Genomic DNA, 14,767 nt, shown 5'->3' with positions numbered 1-14,767 from the left:
GCTCTCCCTCTCTCTCTCCCCGCAAACAGCTGGCGACCAAAACGGCCCAGAAGAGCGCTCCAGCCACAGGCGGAGTGAAGAAGCCTCATCGCTATAGACCCGGCACCGTGGCTCTGAGGGAGATCCACCGCTACCAGAAATCCACCGAGCTGCTGCCTGCTCTCCCTCTCTCTTCTCCAGCTCGGTCAGCGTTACTGCTGGTTCCAGCGCCTCTTTCTCACTCTAAGACTTTGCAGGGGAGAGTCGACGGCTGCCGCTGCTCTGCCCAACCCCACACACGCTTCCTTCGCTGCCATCCGATCCGAAGGTGGAGGCCTGCTCTGCCTGTGAACACGGGGGACAGCGGTCTGTGGGGGAATGAAGACCTCCCAGCTCCCACGGACCTTCCCCATCCATCTCCTGCTGAGTAGCGTCGGCCCATCACCTGCAATGACCCACAAAGGTAAACCGTGCGTCTCGCCCCCGTGAGATACCTGCACATCCGCTCTGCCAAGAACAGGTATCAGTTCTTTGGTGTAAGTACGCAGCTTCGCCGTGACCGGGACCAGCTTGGGTCGTGCAGCTGGGTTGATCCACAGTTTATCAAAAGTTTCCTGACTCATCAGTGACTGACCCGACCCTGTGTCCACTTCCATACTCACTGGGACTCCATTAATCTTGACTTCCATAGTCACTGGGGCCAGATCGTCGGTACACATATACAGTCCAGAAGCATCATCTTCTTCTACCTGGGCTGGGATGCCCGTCGAGCCAAACCGCAATGCTCCTCACTGGATAGTAGATCATCTACCATCTCCTCAGCCACATGGTGAGTCGTGTCTCTTTTGCACATACGCTGAAGGTGGCCTTTCGTGTGGCAGGTATTGCACGTATACTCTGCAAACCCGCACCGGTGAGCCCCATGGCTTCCTCTGCAGCGCCAGCATGGTGCTACTCGATTAACCCCCCTCGGCAGACTCTGAGTTCCAGGACCCTGAGGTCTGTGCTCTCTGCCCTGGGCAGAGCCACGTACTGCAGTTTTGTCCGTGATGGGCACTATCCTGTGAATAGTACCTGCCGGGTTTGAGACTGTGTGGATCATCTGCTTGGTGCTGCAAGTCGAGGTCATAAATGCCCGGCTGATGTTGATGGCCTGCTGCAGGCTGACTGTAGGTTCAGTAGATAGCAGCTTGTGAAGGAGACCCTCATGTCCAATCCCCATAACAAAGATGTCTCACTACGCCTCGTCAAGGTGTGTGCCAAAATTGCACGGCGCCACAAGTTTCCTGATGTCCACAGCAAATTTTGTAACATCCTGGTCCTCAGGTCTGCAGTGGTGATAGAATTTGTGCCTGGCCATGAGCATGCTCTCCTTCGGTTTCAGTTGGTTACGAATGAGTTCAATCAGCTCCTCATATGACTTGTCCTTGGCGCTCGCGGGTGCCAGCAAATCCCTGACGAGACTGTAAACCTCATCGCCACAACTGGACAGCAATATCGCCTTACGCTTCTCTATCAGTGCGTTCGTGTTCCCTGTCAGATCATTTGCTATAAAATAGTACTCAAGCCTTTCTGTAAAGGCATCCCAGTCATTACCCACTGTGAAATCCTTTAGCGTGCCCAAAGTAGCCATGGTTGCGTGAAGAGCTCGTCCGTGTCCTTGTCGCCAATTTGTAGTGTATGTAGCGCTCAAATCACTGACTCCACACAGTCTGGTGTTGTAGTAACTTCTGTGACCTTGGTCCTTTATTGTGTAACTCCAGAGTGCTCTTCAGGTGTGGTGGTCAGCCTTTTACACTCTGTCTCACAGGTACTTTCGGGTCTCCCATGGTGCACCATTGCAACTATACATTTAATGTACATGGACAATACATAACACCACCGACTCTTGGGAATCCCCGGCCCAAGACCACTCAAAGTGGAGGAGTCTCTTCGCCGGGAGCCAAATACAAGCAGCGGAAGGAGCGTACAACAAATCAAACACCCCACCCACCTGTCCCTCCAACCACCATCTGCCCTACCTGTGACAGAAACTGTAGATCCCCATTGGTCTCATCAGCCACCTTAAAATGCATTTTAATGTGGAAGCAAGTCATCCTTGACTCCGGAGTGTTGCTTAAGAAGAAGAAAGTCAGATGGGGATGTGAGTATGTACATAGACAGAGAGGGATGGGTCCACCTGCAAGGTAGGTTGATGTGAGGAGTGATGTGCAGGAATAGGCTTGGGAAGGCAGAGTGATGGGGGTGGGTCTGATGACATCACCGATGACTTGTTTTCAGCGCAGATATTTAAAGCAGCCTTGCACGCATCCCATTCAAAGGTTGCTGTAGGAGCGTAGAAGGTGGTTTCAGAGCTCTAAATTGCAGAATAAGACTGACAAATCTGTGGGTCAACAGAGGGTAGCGCCATGATTCACAGATGCCTTCCTGGAAGTGCTGGCGCAGCGAACAAGAGCATGCAGGAATCTTATTCCGCAATTTAGAGCTCTTGAAACCACCTTCTACGCTCCTACAGCAACCTTCGAATGAGAGGTGTGCGAGGCTGCTTTAAATATCTGCGCTGAAAACAAGTCATCGGTGATATCATCAGACCCACTCCATTTAATTGGGCCGGGACATGGGCAAGAGTCTTTCAATTGGCGCCATTAAGTTAAGCATGCAATGCAGAATGCGCTGTTCAAATCTTCAGGTTCCCGGCCCACTACGCGGCCTGCACGCATCCGACCCACACCAACAACAACAACAGTAACTTTCAAGTTGGGCAGTAACAACAACTTACATTTATATAGTATTTTTAACGTAGTAAAACAACAACAACAACAACTTGTATGTATAAAGCACTTTCATGTAGTAAAATGTCCCCAGGCGCTTCACAGAAGTGTTATAAGATAATTTTTAAAAAATTGACACCGGACAACATAAAAAGAAATATGGCAGTTGACCAAAGAGGTAGGTTTTAAGGAGCATCTTAAAGGAGGAAAGAATGGTTGAGAGGTGGAGAGGTTTAGGGAGGGAGCTCCAGAGTTTAGGGCTCAGGCAGCTGAAGGAACGGCCACCCATGGTTGAGCAGTTATAATCAGGGATGCTCAAGAGGGCAGAATTTGAGGAGTGCAGATATTGCGGGGTTTGGAGGCTGAAGGAGATTACAGAGATAGGGAGGGGCGAGGCCATAGAAGGATTTGTAAACAAGGATGAGAATTTTCAAGCTAAAGATTCTGGCCCCAATTTTTCTCCAGACTTTCTCAAGCTCGGAGTTCCCACTTTTCTATCCTGTTTGGAAATCTCAGTGAGATGGGCTGAAATGGGCCATCAAGGGCCAAGTGGGAACAGTATGGAGTCTGCGAGGGGTGGCGGATGGGTTGACTTGTCATTCCCGCCTCTCCAATAGTCCCCAGGCTGCTTCCGGTAACAGAGGGCAGGTGGGCACCTGAGATGCCTCTGTCTAGTACGGCATCTGCCAGCCCCAAGGGAATGAGGTGCCCTTCCCCATAGCTCGCAATCTTTGACTGGATCAGTGCTGGAGGGCACCAGCAGGCCTGATCCCAGCAGTGACATCCCAGGAACCTCCGAGGCCATAAAATAAATTGCAGAGGGGAGAGAAGAAGATCTGTTTTCAAATTCCTTGCAGCATATCTCCAAGAGATTTCTATTCTCCAAAATCTACATGTGTTTATCATTTGTTTTAAAGTTGTTTTATTGGGATGAACCATTAAGATTCCAATAGAACGAGGGGAGTAGTGGGATCAGATTAGTCTGTTACAATGCTGTAAGATTTAATGCTGGTTATTATTTGCATAGATTCAGCTTTGTGATGATTAAACTTTACATTATTTTGCCACAATCCAGAAGACCAAATGTTAAATATTAAAATAAAATGAATTACAAACACACAAAAACATAATCTTAGAAATTTTCAGCCAAGCTCAGCAATGAAAAGACACCATTATCCCCACTTAATTTTGCCCAATGCAATTCTCGAGTTTAAAATGTAGCTTCCTGTTACAATGCTCATACAGGCTGCAGAGTCACAGTAACTGTGGGGCAGGGGAAAAAAAAACATTACCTGATCTGCTTAACTGACACCAGCCACAGCTTACTCACACAGATTCAAAATGGTCATTAAAATCAAACTGTGCTCTGTTAATCTCGCAATGTGCCTAGCATTTCCTTACATTTCAAATAAGGCCATTAGCAGCTATTACATACTACGGAGTCCACAAGATATCAAAGTAGTTACAATGTTCAAAACTCAATTTTTTGTGTTATGAAATCTCAATTCTCTGAAATTATCCTAATTCTTAAAAAAAAACTACAAAGCCTAGATGAATGGCTAAGGTGCTGTTCAAGTTTGAAAAGTGTAGGTAATAGATGAGCTAAATCAAGATATACTGGTAGGCTGACACAAATGTAAACCCAGGTACACGGGGATCAATTTTCCCCAAAGTTTTTTTTGGCGTACTTGACGAGTTATGCCCATTTTTGGGGAGCCCCAAGTATGCCCCCAAAAAATGTTCTAAGTTTCCCTGTTGGATTTCTTCATTTTGGTGCAGCCTAACCTGTCCTTTAGTTTTGGGGGTAGAACCTTGATCTGCACCAAAAAGATTGGGTTGCCACGGTAACCAGGGACACAATGCGAGCTGAGTCTGGAAAGTGAAACATACAGCCAGCTCGTAACACATTAAAATACATTGCATCAACTTACCTCCAATTATTAAAGTATCCCCTCACCCCCTCTCCCAGTGCCGATCCCTGCCCCTAATCCAGGCTGAAGGGCCTCCTGGTCTGCTGCCCCCACCTGCCTCGAGTCCTTTGCCAGTCCAGCTCCTCCCGCCCCTAGCCCAGGCCGAATGGCCACCCGGTCCACCCTCTCCCAGGCCGAATGGCCTCCTCCCTCCTGGTCCAAGCACCTGACTACACCCGAAAGGCTTTCCCTACCCCCTCTCTCACCCCCCCCACCCTCTCCCCACTCCCCACCCCCACTCTCTCCCCCCCACCCCCTCTCTTTTCCCCCCTCCACTTTCTCTCTTCCCCCCTCCACTCTCTTTCTCCCCCCACCCTCCCCCTCTCTTCCCCCCCACCCCCGCACCACCCCTCTCTCTGCCGCTCTCTTATCTTTCCTGCTGCTGCTATCTGGGCATCTGCTGCACTTAACTATCCAGAAGGTTTTTCTGCAGAGGCCACATATGCTGGCCTAAGAAGAACTGGCCAAACTTGCCTAAATGGCCAGAATTGGTGCGGGTAGCAGTTTACACCCCATTTGGCTGGAAAAAAAACGTACCTAAAAAAATTGTAACTAACTGAGTTACGCTGGTGTGAATAGATTGGGGAAACTGTGTTTGTTAATTTAGGCCAAAAAAAGCAGCCTGTTCCAAAAAAATGGCGCAAATAACTGGGGAAAATTGAACCCACAGTTTTAACTGAATAATTGCTATGAAGTAGATACTAGACAGGAGAATGGAACTGGGGTGGAATAATTCATCTATCCCAGAAGGTGGCAAGGCCAACAATAACATATAAATGTTAAAACTATGGGCCCTGAATTTGCAGTTGGAGGTTTCCTGTGGGGTCTGCGAGGTACCGAGATTTGCAGTCCTGGGGCTCTCCAGGTATCTGCGGGTAGAGGCTCACGTATCTCAGGGCCCCAACGAATGACAGTATCTGCAGAATCCCCATAAATATGATTGGGAATACCCCCCAAAAAACCTCTACACTTCAAATAAATTTTTAAAAATCGAGCCATTGATTAACCAGGAGCCAATTTAGGTCAGTGAGCACAGGGGTGATGGATGAACGGGACTTGGTGCGAGTTAGGACATGGGCAGCTGAGTTTTCGATCGCCTCAAGTTTATGTAGGGTAGAATGTGGGAGGCCAGCCTGGAGTGCGTTGGAATAGTCAAATCTAGAGGTAACAAAGGCATGGATGAGGGTTTCAGCAGTGGAAAAGCTGAGGCAAAAGCAGAGACGGGCAATGCTACGGAGGTGGAGATAGGCGGTCTTAGTTATGCTGCAGATATGTGGTTGAAAGCTTATTTCAGGGTCAAATATGACACCTGGGTTGCGAACAGTGTGGTTCAACCTCAGACAGATGCTGGGGAGAGGGATGGACTCACTAACTAGGGAACAGAGTTTGTGGTGGGGACCGAAATCAATGGCTTCGGTCTTCTCAATATTTAATTGGAGAAAATTGCTGCTCATCCAGATCTGGATGTCGGACAAGCAGCCTGACAATTTAGAGACCTTGGAGTGGTCAAGAGAAGTGGTAGTGAGGTAGAGCAAGGTGTCATCAGCGTACATGTGGAAACTGATGTGAAAATGTCCCAAGGCGCATCACAGGAACGTTATCAAAAATAAAATTTGACAGTGAGTCATATAAGGCGATGTTAGGTCAGATGACCAACAGGCTTGATCAAAGGAAAGTTTTAAAGAGCGTCTTAAAGGAGGAAAGAGAAGAGAGGCGGCAAGGTTTAGGGCGCAATTTTCCCGGGTCATTGGCATCGTTTTTTTGCCGCTCGCCATTTTATCTGGCATAATTATTTACTTTGAAGTTTCCTCCTGGAATCTGTGCCGGCGTTACTGCTTTAGTTACAATTTTTCTACGTTAGGTTTTTTTGATGTTCCTCATGTCTGCGCCAGTATTCAGCATTTTTCGCAGTTTGCCCAAAAATGTTTTATTCTAGGTCGGCGTATCGGCATATCTGGCCACTCTCGAAAAACCTTCTGGTGAGTTAACAGAAAGCAGCGCACATTGAAAAATCGGCGCTGAAAGACGCCATTGTTTTTCATCGAAGTTTTTGGAGGGAGTCTCGAACACTTGAAATATCCACAATAAAGTTTAACTTTTTTTTACCTTTCAGCAGAATACATGGATGTTTCTTGGATTTCTGAAGTTTTCATTTATTTTTTTACTCACACGTCACCACTGAATGTCTTCAAGCAGGGCTGGAGGGGGGTCGTAGCGTCGACCGTCAGAATCGGCCCCACGCTTGGGCTCAGGGCTCGACTGGACAAAAAGCCCGGGGTGGGGGGCAGGGGGAGGTGGCAATTGGAAGGTTCCTGCACTGAGTCCGGGGAGGGAGGTGGCGAGGTTCCTGCACTGAATCCGGGGAGGGAGGTGGTGATCGGAAGGTTCCTGCACTGTGCCCCGGGGAGGGAGGTGCGATCGGAAGATTCCGGCACTGAGCCCGAGGAGGGAGGTGCTGATCGGAAGGTTCCTGTACTGAGCCCGAGGAGGGAGGTGGTGATCGGAAGGTTCCTGCACTGAGCCCCGGGGAGAGAGGTGGTGATCGGAAGGTTTCTGCACTGAGCCCCGGGGAGGGAGCTGGTGATCGGAAGGTTTCTGCACTGAGTCCGGGGAGGGAGGTGGTGATCGGAAGGTTTCTGCACTGAGTCCGGGGAGTGAGGTGGTGATCGGAAGGTTTCTGCACTGAGCCCCGGGGAGGGAGGTGGCGATCGGAAGGTTTCTGCACTGAGCCCGGGGAGTGAGGTGGTGATCGGAAGGTTCCTGCACTGAGTCCGGGGAGGGAGGTGGCGATCGGAAGGTTCCTGCACTGAGCCCCGGGAGGGAGGTGGTGATCGGAAGGTTCCTGCACTGAGACCCGGGGAGGGAGGTGCTGATCGGAAGGTTCCTGCACTGAGCCCCGGGGAGTGAGGTGCTGATCGGAAGGTTTCTGCACTGAGTCCGGGGAGGGAGGTGGTGATCGGAAGGTTTCTGCACTGAGTCTGGGGAGGGAGGTGCTGATCGGAAGGTTTCTGCACTGAGCCCCGGGAGGGAGGTGGTGATCGGAAGGTTTCTGCACTGAGTCCGGGGAGGGAGGTGGTGATCGGAAGGTTCCTGCACTGAGCCCCGGGGAGTGAGGTGGTGATCGGAAGGTTCCTGCACTGAGTCCGGGGAGGGAGGTGGTGATCGGAAGGTTCCTGCACTGAGCCCCGGGGAGGGAGGTGGTGATCGGAAGGTTCCTGCACTGAGCCCCGGGGAGGGAGGTGCTGATCGGAAGGTTTCTGCACTGAGTCCGGGGAGGGAGGTGGTGATCGGAAGGTTTCTGCACTGAGTCCGGGGAGGGAGGTGCTGATCGGAAGGTTCCTGCACTGAGCCCCGGGGAGTGAGGTGGTGATCGGAAGGTTCCTGCACTGAGCCCCGGGGAGGGAGGTGGTGATCGGAAGGTTTCTGCACTGAGTCCGGGGAGGGAGGTGCTGATCGGAAGGTTTCTGCACTGAGCCCCGGGGAGGGAGGTGGTGATCGGAAGGTTTCTGCACTGAGTCCGGGGAGGGAGGTGGCGATCGGAAGGTTTCTGCACTGAGTCCGGGGAGGGAGGTGGTGATCGGAAGGTTTCTGCACTGAGTCCGGGGAGGGAGGTGGTGATCGGAAGGTTTCTGCACTGAGTCCGGGGAGGGAGGTGGCGATCGGAAGGTTCCTGCACTGAGCCCCGGGGAGGGAGGTGGTGATCGGAAGGTTCCTGCACTGAGCCCCGGGGAGGGAGGTGCTGATCGGAAGGTTTCTGCACTGAGTCCGGGGAGGGAGGTGCTGATCGGAAGGTTTCTGCACTGAGTCCGGGGAGGGAGGTGGTGATCGGAAGGTTCCTGCACTGAGTCCGGGGAGGGAGGTGCTGATCGGAAGGTTCCTGCACTGAGTCCGGGGAGGGAGGTGCTGATCGGAAGGTTCCTGCACTGAGTCCGGGGAGGGAGGTGCTGATCGGAAGGTTCCTGCACTGAGTCCGGAGAGGGAGGTGGTGTTCGGAAGGTTCCTGCACTGAGCCCCGGGGAGGGAGGTGCTGATCAGAAGGTTTCTGCACTGAGCCCGGAGAGGGAGGTGGTGATCGGAAGGTTCCTGCATTGAGTCCGGGGAGGGATGTGGCGATCGGAAGGTTTCTGCACTGAGTCCGGGGAGGGAGGTGGTGATCGGAAGGTTTCTGCACGGAGTCCGGGGAGGGAGGTGGTGATCGGAAGGTTTCTGCACGGAGTCCGGGGAGGGAGGTGGTGATTGGAAGGTTTCTGCACGGAGTCCGGGGAGGGAGGTGGTGATCGGAAGGTTTCTGCACGGAGTCCGGGGAGGGAGGTGGTGATTGGAAGGTTTCTGCACGGAGTCCGGGGAGGGAGGTGCTGATCGGAAGGTTCCTGCACTGAGCCCCGGGAGGGAGGTGGTGATCGGAAGGTTTCTGCACTGAACCCCGGGGAGGGAGGTGGTGATCGGAAGGTACCTGCACTGAGCCCCAGGGAGGGAGGTGGTGATCGGAAGGTTCCTGCACTGAGCCCCGGGGAGGGAGGTGGTGATCGGAAGGTACCTGCACTGAGCCCCGGGGAGGGAGGTGGTGATCGGAAGGTTCCTGCACTGAGCCCCGGGGAGGGATGTGGCGATCGGAAGGTTTCTGCACTGAGTCCGGGGAGGGAGGTGCTGATCGGAAGGTTCCTGCACTGAGCCCCGGGGAGGGAGGTGCTGTTCGGAAGGGTTCTGCACTGAGTCCGGGGAGGGAGGTGGTGATCGGAAGGATTCTGCACTGAGTCCGGGGAGGGAGGTGCTGATCGGAAGGTTCCTGCACTGAGTCCGGGGAGGGAGGTGCTGATCGGAAGGTTCCTGCACTGAGTCCGGGGAGGGAGGTGCTGATCGGAAGGTTCCTGCACTGAGTCCGGAGAGGGAGGTGGTGTTCGGAAGGTTCCTGCACTGAGCCCCGGGGAGGGAGGTGCTGATCAGAAGGTTTCTGCACTGAGCCCGGAGAGGGAGGTGGTGATCGGAAGGTTCCTGCATTGAGTCCGGGGAGGGATGTGGCGATCGGAAGGTTTCTGCACTGAGTCCGGGGAGGGAGGTGGTGATCGGAAGGTTTCTGCACGGAGTCCGGGGAGGGAGGTGGTGATCGGAAGGTTTCTGCACGGAGTCCGGGGAGGGAGGTGGTGATTGGAAGGTTTCTGCACGGAGTCCGGGGAGGGAGGTGGTGATCGGAAGGTTTCTGCACGGAGTCCGGGGAGGGAGGTGGTGATTGGAAGGTTTCTGCACGGAGTCCGGGGAGGGAGGTGCTGATCGGAAGGTTCCTGCACTGAGCCCCGGGAGGGAGGTGGTGATCGGAAGGTTTCTGCACTGAACCCCGGGGAGGGAGGTGGTGATCGGAAGGTACCTGCACTGAGCCCCGGGGAGGGAGGTGGTGATCGGAAGGTTCCTGCACTGAGCCCCGGGGAGGGATGTGGCGATCGGAAGGTTTCTGCACTGAGTCCGGGGAGGGAGGTGCTGATCGGAAGGTTCCTGCACTGAGCCCCGGGGAGGGAGGTGCTGATCGGAAGGGTTCTGCACTGAGTCCGGGGAGGGAGGTGGTGATCGGAAGGTTCCTGCACTGAGCCCCGGAAGGGAGGTGGTGATCGGAAGGTACCTGCACTGAGCCCCGGGGAGGGAGGTGGTGATCGGAAGGTTCCTGCACTGAGCCCCGGGGAGGGAGGTGCTGATCGGAAGGTTCCTGTACTGAGCCCCGGGGAGGGAGGTGGTGATCGGAAGGTTCCTGCACTGAGCCCCGGGAGGGAGGTGGTGATCGGAAGGTTCCTGCACTGAGCCCCGGGGAGGGAGGTGGCGATCGGAAGGTTCCTGCACTGAGTCCGGGGAGGGAGGTGGTGATCGGAAGGTTCCTGCACTGAGCCCCGGGGAGGAAGGTGGCGATCGGAAGTCTGCTGCACTAAGCACAAGACTTCAATGAGTTTGGGGGAGGGTGGGAGAAAGGGAGAGTGCAGTGAGTTAGGGGCGGGTGGGGGGGAGAGAAGTCACAAGACCTGGGTGTGGTTCATGGACTTTGTGGAGAGAGAACAAAGAACCTGTCCTGACTGCTGTGTTAATAATGGAACAAATAATGAAAATGATTCAGATTTAATATAAAATATATTTTATTCAAAAGTTTAACAAAGAGTTCTTTGTACTTAACTTAACTTTAATAAAATTATTCTTGTATCAAACTTTAAAGTTTTCAGTTATGGTCACTTACACACTTTAAGATCAGTTACAAACTCCAAGATCACTTAAAAACTTTCAGATCACTTACTAACTTTTAAACGTAAATTAACATAACTTCCAATAATCTTTTAAGTTGAGAACAACAGTTACAACAGTAACAATAATAACAACAACAACAACAATAACAGTAGCAGCAGCAGCAAAGAAAGGCTGCACCCATCTCTCCTCCACCTTATTCTAAGACCGCCCGTCGCGCTTGTTCTTGGTGACTCCACCACCCCGGCCCACAGGCGGTGGTGCAGTGTTTCTGGGGTTCGTACCAAGCTTATTCTTTCTAAGATCACGGGTAGTTTGCACCTGTTCGGGTGGGGGGGAGGGGAGGGGGAAGTGTGGCAGGCCGCAATGTGGAGGATCCAGGCGGCAATGTGGAGGGCCGGGCTTGGGGCTCCTCATAGGCTGGTGTGGGGATTGGAGTGGGAGTGGCAGTTGAGTCTGTCAATGGGCGCGGGTTCTGGGCATGTTTAAGAACATAAGAAATAGGATCAGGAGTAGGCCATCCGGCCCCTCGAGCCTGCTTGCCATTCAATAAGATCATGGCTGATCTGATCATGGACTCAGCTCCACTTCCCTGCCCGCTCCTCATAACCCCTTATCCCCTTATCGTTTAAGATACTGTCTATTACTGTCTTAAATTTATTCAATGTCTCAGCTCTCTGAGGCAGCGAATTCCATAGATTTACAAATCAATGAGAGAAGAAATTTCTCCTCACCTCAGTTTTAAATGGGTGGCCCCTTATTCTAAGATCATGCCCTATAGTTCTCGTCTTCCCCATCAGTGGAAACATTCTCTCTGCATCCACCTTGTCAAGCCCCCTCATAATCTTATACGTATCGATAAGATCATCTCTCATTCTTCTGAATTCCAATGAGTAGAGGCCCAACCTACTCAACCTTTCCTCATAAGTCAACCCCCTCATCCCCGGAATCAACTGAGTGAACCTTCTCTGAACTGCCTCCAGAGCAAGTATATCCTTTCGTAAATATGGAAAACCAAACTGCACGCAGTATTCCAGGTGTGGCCTCACCAATACCTTGTATAGTTGCAGCAAGACTTCCCTGCTTTTATACTCCATCCCCTTCACAATAAAGGCCAAGATTCCCTTATTGCAGCAGCTAACTCCAACATGCCGTCCCTCATGAGCCCTGACAGTGTCTCAATGACCTGCAACATTCCCTCCCTCATGTTGAGCAAAACTGTCTCAACTACCTGTGACATTCCCTCCCTCATGTTCAGTGATGGTGTTTGCACCATCTCTGATATTCCCTCCCTGATATTCACTAACAGAGCATCAGCTACCTGTGATATTCCCTCCCTCATGGTCACTGACATCGTCCCCATTTCCCGTGAGATTGTTGTTACTTCTCCCGACAGTCCCGCTACCTCATCACTCACCCCACTGATGGTGTCCAGGACTGATCGCGTAAGGTCATGCTCTCCCCACTCATTGCCATCATCTGAACCACATCTGTTAGATCCTGCACCTCAGGAGCACGCGGTCGAGCTCTCCTTCCCCTCCTCCCCACGGGTGTGGCTTATACCCCACCACTGGGACCCGCAGCCTCGGAAGGTGGGGCCCTGGGTGTGCCTCGCTGCACCCCACCACTGGGACCGACAGCCTCGGACGTTAGGAAACCATGGAATGTCCCACCAACACTCAAACCATTAGTCACGGAAGGGACTGGAACCTCAAAGGGCAGCACCTGCACCTCCTCCAAAGTTAGTAAAACAGTGGGGGCTTCATCCATCTCCATCCCCTCCCCCTTACCCTCACCCGCATGCTCCTGGTCTGGAGGGTGGGATTGGAAGATATTCTCCTCTTCAGACTCGTCTTCGTCTGAATCTTCATCTGCATCGTCAGGGTTGACAGTTAGCAGCAGAGGAGGGGGCAGGGTGGGTGGCATGAGTAGGCTCACACAGCACAGACACAGGCTGATTTGAAGGACCACGATGAATGATGGCACATTGCATCAACCGAAGCGTAGCTGATGGAGACATCCCCAGGAACCAAAGCATAGCTAGCCTGTGCAGTACTTAACATTTAGCAAAGCCAGGCTGTGGAATTTACAGGGCTTACCCTCTGCCTCGAGTGTGGGCCCAGCTCGTGCAGTGGTGGTTGCTTTTCTCCAGGCAGGACCCATCAAAGCAGCGACCCTCTCTTCCAAGATTTGCCGGTCTCCTCCTGTTTGAGTTCTTTCCCTTTTATTATGTGTCACCTTACTCTGCAAAGATGAAAATGCAACTTTTTACAGAGGATGTCTTTTTGCTGGGTGGGACATATAAAGTTGGTCACATTTACAATTGCAATTCCTTGAATAAATGAAAATATTACTTTCACTAACTACTTGACCAAGGTCCTGCCACTTCTTTTTACACTGGTCTCCAGATCTCGTGGTGGTCACCATTGCACAGTAATCTTCTGCAACTTGGCTCCAGCATTTCTTCATTGCTTTGGGTGGAACTTTTATGTGACCTCTGCTGGTGTCCAGCTCCTGCCATCTGTTCTCAATCATAGTAACTAGTGCCTCCACTTCATCCTGTAAGAAATTCTTGGTCCTTGCACCGCATTGCATCTTGTATTGCTGCAGATCTGATTTTTCCAATGCCCTCACACAGCACTCCTTCTCACACACAGAACTGGCTCTTTAAAAATGGACGATTACCAACCCAGAGCTGTACTGCGCAAGCGCATCCATTGAAATAATGTCAAAAACATCACTTTTTTTGTCACGCATGCGCAGAAGGTGCGGCATCGTTTTCCGGTGCAGACAGCAGGCTCCATCTCCCGAGGCGACTGGACACACTACGCAGCGCCAAATTTGAATTATACATCGGGGAAACTTTGGCAATATATTTCTGAAGCATTTCTGGCCTAGAAAAACGTGCGTAACTCTGGAAATACAGCAGAAAACGGGCTTAGGGAAAATTGAGCCCTTAGGGAGGGAATTCCAAATCTTGTACCTAGGCAGCTGAACACACGGCCGCCAATGGTGGAGCGATTTAAAATCAGGGATGTTCGAGCGGCCAGAATTGGTGGAGCGCAGAGATCTCAGGGGATTGTAAAGGCTGGAGGAGATTACTGAGATAGGGAGGGGCGAAGCCATGGAGGGAATTGAAAACAAATATGAGAATTTATAAATCAAGGCATTGCTTAACTGTGAGCCAATGTAGTTGAGGGAGCACAGTGGAGATGGGTAAGTGGGACTTGATGGGTGACAGAGTTTTGGATGACCTCAAGTTTATGGAGGGTAGCACCAGGGAGGCCGGCTAAGTGTGCATTGTAATTAGAAGTAACTAGAAGTAACAAAGGCATGGATGAAGGTTTCAGCAGCAGATAAGCTGTGGCAGGGACAGAGTCGATTGATGTTGCGGAGGTGGAAATGGACGGAGTGAGTGATAAAGTGAATATGAGGTAGAAAGCTCAACTCATGATCAAACATGACACCAAGGTTGCGAAAAGACTTGAGTAGCCTCAGACAGCTGCCAGGGAGAGGGATGGAATCGATGGCAAGGGAATGCAATTTGGGGCAGGCCTGAAGACAATCGTCTTCCTGATATTTAATCAGAAGAAATTTTTGGTCATCCAGTGCTTGATGTGAGACAAGCATCCCGTCTTTAGAGAGAGTGGCGGGTTCGAGAGAGGTAGATGAGAGGTAGAGCTGGGTATCATCAATGTACTTGTGAAAACTCACACTGTGTCATCTGATGATATCACCAAGGGGCATATAGATGAGAAATAGGAGGGGTCCAAGGATAGGTACTTGGGGGACACCAGAGTTGACGGTACGGGAGCAGGAAGAGAAGCCATA

General features: G+C 51.8%; 1 protein-coding gene across 1 annotated transcript in view; it reads right to left on the bottom strand.

The window, feature by feature from the left end:
- LOC139262107 (gastrotropin-like) overlaps nucleotides 1-4,164 on the bottom strand; it is a 57,559-nt gene extending 53,395 nt beyond the window's left edge. Inside the window, exon 1 of the mRNA XM_070877252.1 lies at nucleotides 4,043-4,164. The gene's annotated coding sequence lies outside the window, so the exon portion shown is untranslated. The remainder of the gene's footprint in view (nucleotides 1-4,042) is intronic.
- Between the last annotated feature and the right edge of the window lie 10,603 nt (nucleotides 4,165-14,767).

Source organism: Pristiophorus japonicus, chromosome 4 (assembly GCF_044704955.1).
Source record: "Pristiophorus japonicus isolate sPriJap1 chromosome 4, sPriJap1.hap1, whole genome shotgun sequence".
Taxonomy (NCBI): domain Eukaryota; kingdom Metazoa; phylum Chordata; class Chondrichthyes; family Pristiophoridae; genus Pristiophorus; species Pristiophorus japonicus.
This window is presented reverse-complemented; position numbering and strand designations above follow the sequence as displayed.